This window comes from Ciona intestinalis, chromosome 7 (genome assembly GCF_000224145.3).
Source record: "Ciona intestinalis chromosome 7, KH, whole genome shotgun sequence".
In the NCBI taxonomy this organism is placed as follows: Eukaryota; Metazoa; Chordata; class Ascidiacea; order Phlebobranchia; family Cionidae; genus Ciona; species Ciona intestinalis.
In genome coordinates, this window is record NC_020172.2 from 3006108 (window position 1) to 3012342 (window position 6235).

A 6235-nucleotide genomic window follows, 5' to 3' on the forward strand; every position below is an offset into this window, starting at 1 on the left:
TGACTCATGCAGAATACCACAGCTTTTAACGGGTCGAACACTAAATACAGTAGTGTGATTCTATTCTAAATGCAATGTATGCGTTGTACAATCCAAGACATTACCGAGACTGTACGAATGTTATTTTAATGTCTCCGAGTCATTTACCAGCAACTAAGTCCACAAAGCCTAGTAATTATCCACGTTTTTTAAAATGTGTAACACCCGATAAGCCAATATCAAAACAAGGGTCTTATGATATAGATAGTCAGCCTGTACCCATATGAAAACCCCACCAAAAACTGGAAGTTTTAAAACGAACAAAAACAAGTAAATTGGTAAATTATGTGTCCCATTTATCCTTAACGTACGTTAAGCAAGAATCGGGTATGATCATTGTATAAGCTATGCTGCATTGAGAGTGCGATAATAATGCGTATAAGTGGCTTAACTATACTTATTGCGCCGGGATAATGACTGGCACCGGTTCTGTATTTATATTTATACCACTACCCCCCATTTTATGATATCCCCTGCACGCTTTTGATATGTCTCACTATAAGAATCCAATAAGCACTTTTTCAATGATAGAGATATAACCGCATCGCGGTTTACAGATTATGGACCTTGGGTGGCTCATTTTAGGCTTGCTGTGGCGCTGATATTACACGATATACGGGTCCACATTTAAGGATTATAGAGCCCACACATAATTTTCTTTCGGCAGAGATTCGCTTTGCCCGAGCAGGCCAACACGCGAGCTTTTGGTATGGCGTGATTACTTCTAAGTGATAGGTACTAATGGCCTTGAAGCCGCTATGCTTTACTTTTGGCTAATCCATCGCGAGCGAATGTCGCTTCAGATCAATTACTACTTACAAATTAGCCCTTACGCTCGGTTTATATTAAGTTCTAATATTCAATTTTATCCTCTGATCTAATACCTGATATTCCGGCCTTATTCTAATAACACGGCACGAAGTTTCGGTTTACATCCGCGCGAAAAATTCAAATAACCAAACCCATTAAGCTTTTGTTATCTGGCCCCTTCTTATATTTCAAATTACAATTCTACCAATGCCATTGAACGCTATTACGCACTGCCCTGCTCCTACACTCGGCACTTTCGAACGGTGTGGCTTATACGAGCCTCTCTGTTCAAAACTGTTTGCCATTTTTTCTACGCTTTTCCGCCGCCTATACCTCCGTCTCGCTTTCTAGCCCGCGGCAGCTCGGCGTCTTCAAAGGGCGGCATCGGCTGAAGGTTTGTTTATTTTTCAGAAGTCATGTTTCTATCGGCCTGCATCATATCCTATATGGATACGGCTCCGTTTTCGGCGACTGGCGTAAAGTCGCTTCGATTTCCAATCTTAATCGAAAAACCATCGCCGTGGTTAATTACGGACGCGGAATGACGCATTTTTGACGGACCTTTTACGCTACGCCAAGCACACGGACAAAAAACATCCCAAATGTCCTGAAAACAACCCATTTCGCCGATCTTAATATTCCAGTATACATTCATACACCTCGTGCTTGGTGGTGCGGAGGTATTAGTGAAGCGTCACCCGCGTTGCGCTAATGGCGAGTTAAAGGTGGTTTGATGCGGCATCGAGCGCGGGCGATCGCGACAGATAAACAAAGAAACAAACAAACAAAGTGGCGACAAAGCACCGAGTTCGCACGCCGCATCTTTGATCGATTGAAACCGAAAAATCTCAAGCTATTAATAAAGACCCCAAAAATGCCTTGTTTTTCATAAAACGTGGGAATTTTGAAACTGGTTATATAGTAGGGTGGGGGAAGACGGGACACCTTGATCACATAATATCCAAATATCTTGATCGTGTTTCAAACAATTAACAACTGTCTATATAAAAGTCGTAAGAATTCGGTTTTATAATTATTTGCATTTTCTTTGTTTACTACCAAAAGTGACGAGAAAACAGAATAATAAGGCGTCCCATCTTCCCCCCGCCGTATACTATACTATACTACATAGTCCTGTTGGATAAGATGGATTTCAATAACACCTAATACCCCATAATTCCTCATCTTGTTTTTAACAATTAACAACACCTTTTAAGAAGTGTGAGGATACGGTAAAATTGTTCTGTAAATATTCTTTATTTTCTGCCAAATTGGACAAAAAAGATAATAATTACTGTGGCATGAAATATATCTATGTTGTCTAACCCAACAGAGAGACATGATTAATTGTCTTGCCCAATACAATTATTGCAGTAGGTTGGGGTAAGATCTACAAAGGATTTTCAGATTTTTATAACCGTATGTTCACGAATATTGGTAATTGTTTAAAAATATGGGATTGTGTCCTAACGAAATTTATCTTGTGGGACAGTATTTACATAACAAAAAAATAACAAAAAAAATATAAATCCACATCCTCACGACTCCCATAGACCGTTGTTAATTGTTTAAAATACGATCGATGAGGATATTTGAATATCATGTGCTGAAGGTGTCCCATCTCCCCACAGAAGTAGGCCTACTCTTTAATTTACTAGCCAGACCTATACCGGTCTAATGATATTTTTAGTGAGCCAAAATAATGTGGGGCAACATGGATACGGTTTCGATTTTACATCCCAAATTTCCCAATCGCGTTTTAACAATTAACAACGCTATTTTTAAGTCGTAAAGATACAGTTATATAATTTTATAAATATTCTTTATTTACCACCAAATGGGACTGTAAAAGAGAGTGAAAACACAGACCATTTTACCCCAACCTACTATATATAAGATGCAATTATATATATATATATACAATAAATATAATTAATTTTTTTACCCATGTTTATCGTACATTATTTTATACACTGCTATTACTAAACGTTACAACTATAAAAAATTCACCGTTTTTTTGACACCAAGAGTTTGGTGGTGGAACAGCTCTGCTATTCACTTTAGAACTATCACCTCAGGCAGCATGCTGAAACATGATATGGGTTTATCAGCCGTATAGAGTTTCCGTCTCTTCAGAATTCAGTTTTCTATCTTAGTTCGCCGAAAGAAATTATCTAATATAAAACTTCTTAAAACACAACTACATTTCGAACAAGCACCTAACTACGTTGAAGCAGACGTTAAAATAACACACTAGCCCAACTGCTTCTGTATATTTTTCCATATGTATTGAATTTTAAGGCTCGTCGGCCATTTTAAGGTCGAAGCAGTCATCGAAGTGTGTAATATCCCTGCATTCTTGCCTTACCATCATTGAAGGTTAGACATATAACGTTTTTAGGATAACGGTTAGAAGATACGGTGTTTTATAATTACGATGTATAGCCATTCTGTGAACTCCTACTGTGCGGATATATGTAACCGCAAACTTATGTTACGTTTATACAACTCAGTGCGAAATAGAACAAACTGGTGTTTAAGATACGTTGAACACTTAATAACGCAGATGTTTATTAAATATATCGACTCCGTTTTCATGCTTAAATTACCTTGATCTTTTCTAATATTATAACGATTATTTTATAGTTTTTTTTTGGGTAAAATGCTAACATTTCTGTTAGTCCTTTTAAAATGTTTTTTTTCTGTGTGTGTGTGTTTAAAACTCGCGCGTTTATATTTACGTGTGCGCAATTAGTCGATCATTTCGTCGTTACCACGGTCAGAAATTGAAATTGTGACATTAATTTTTATTGAGTCGTATTTTCTAACAGACAGTCGGATATATAGGCACTTAATGTAGTTTGGCGGGTTGCGGCACCTTAGGAAATACGTCAAGTTCGCTTTAAGCCAAGATAAAGCAATGATTCATATCCGGGCTTATAACTCAGTCGAATCGAAGTAACTCGATCAAAATGCTTCAGAGTGAGTTTCATTTCACCGCGGCCCTCATATTTTATAAAAGGTCCGATTAAGAATATGGGATATAGGAATATGAATCGCGTTTTAGCGAAAAACAAAGAGCTTTTTACGGTCTATATGTCAACCAGTTAACCGAACAAGATTTTTTCAAATTTAAAAAGAATTTATCTATAACAAATCGCCACGAAACATAATTCTCCTAACAAAACTTTATTAGCGTATGACATTTTATACATCAAATCGGAACGAATTTGTGAATAGTTTAAAATTCGAAATATAAAAAAATGCTTTGGGCTTCCTTTACCAAAGCGGCTCCAAAACCTGTATATGCTTTCTACAATCTTAAAATTTTAAATATTGTACGAAAAAGGCAAATCTGACGCTAATTATTTAAAAAAATTGTAGCCCCCCACCTTAACATTAAATGACGTGGTTAATGAACCCTGCCTGTTTTCCCACACAGAATAATACTGGACCATAATTCGTATTTCACTGTGTACTAATAACAAAGTTTCATCGCCGCTAAAGTATAGGCCTTCTGTAAGCACAGCACGGTATAGCTCAAATAAATTATTGCTTTAGGTTCAGACATATAAAGCCTTTATTCCGAAACGTCAGAATTGTTTTGGGTAGTAAAAAAGCAGCTTACGTGAGAACAAAAAATCTGTTACATAAAATAATGTTAAACTTGTAATTGAATGTTACGACGGTCCGTTACACATCTGTCTAAAAACTAAAAAAAGACATTTTAGTGCACCCAATAAACAAAATCCACAAGAAGGGTGGGAGAAGATGGGACACCTTTAGCACATAATATTTAATTATCCTGACCGTATTTTAAACGATTAACAACAGTATACGGTAGTCGTGAGGTTACGGTTTTATAATTATTTGAATAACCTTAGTTTATTACCAAATGGGACGAGAAATAGAATGAAACGGTGTCCCATCTTCCTCCAATCTACTATACATGCCTGTATACAGTATGTTCATATAGACCGAATCTGCTGGTATAGACTGCGCTATAATTCAAATAACCACACGCCCATTACCTACAAAGACCACGGCTGTCGAATGTTTTTAAAGAAAATAACATTTAACACGGCAAAAGGTCTTGAACGAATTTTAACGAAAAAATGTGTCGCAGATATTGAAAAACAACGATAATTGTTGTTATTACTGGGGAAAGATGGATACCATTAGCATATAATGTTCCATGTTTTTTATTCGTCCTTTTTAAAATTAACAACGCTAGCAAATTTGAATTTAACAAACTTAGAGTCCGAATTTAGTATGGTAATATAATTCTGTAAATACTCTTTGTTTATTACCAGATGGAGGGAAAAAAGAGAATGTAAACGTGGACCATCTTACCACCAAACGGTAGATATAAGGGGTAAAAGTTAGGTTTATACCAGCTTATTTATGGATTAAATTTATTCACGTCTATACAAACTGAAATGCGTAAATGCTATTACATATAGACAAATACAATATAATAGCTCATTCAAATATTATTCATTTTGCAATGCTTAGGAATAAAAGAAAAAAATTGCATTGGTGCAGTGCAGGTTGTATTTAGCTGGAGCATGGCTTTGGGTTCAAATTTAATTTGAGAAATTTTATTTTAAAAAGGAGTTTAGGGATTTAAAAATCACTTTAGCATTATCGGCAGTTTATTGCATTTTCTTCTGTTTTTAGTTATTTTATATACGACAACACATATAGGTGTCAAGATAAAACATTTTAGTCGGAAATTTAAATGAATCAACTGTTTTCCTTTAGGGCTAGGCGATCAAAATTTATTGAATAGTCATATGTTCATTTACGTACATTTATTCATGTCTCGGATTTTTTAATCTTAATAATTCGACGGTCATTTGCAATGCATGTCAAGTTTGGTGTTTAATTATAAAAATCCCGCGCGTGAAAGCATTCAGTAATTACATAGTAGCTCTTGTACAGATTGCGCAACCTTTTATAATGCCTTTGCCTGATTTATTTTTGGCGTTAAACACGTGCTCAAAATTTTGGGACCCGCCCGCGCGTTTTAATGACTCATCTTACGCGACATGGCCTTGACTGACGCAGCAAAACGGCTGTCACAAAAGTTAAAATCCTGGCGCCTTTTCAAACGACGGGGGTTTCCGCCCAGGTGATTTCATGACGTGACAATACTATATAGTGACGTCACAATGCGACGAATGTCTACGTGCAAGTGCTACGCCCACTATGGTTTCCTATACGCTGGTTTAAGTTCGGAATAAACTGAGGACTCGTGTTCGGTTACGTATTTAATATTCGCTTACGTAAATTGATATTACATAAAACAGTCGTACAGTATAACACTTGATATCTATCAACAGTGTAAATCCGGTGAAACTGAATCGTAAAAGTTGAGTTTCAA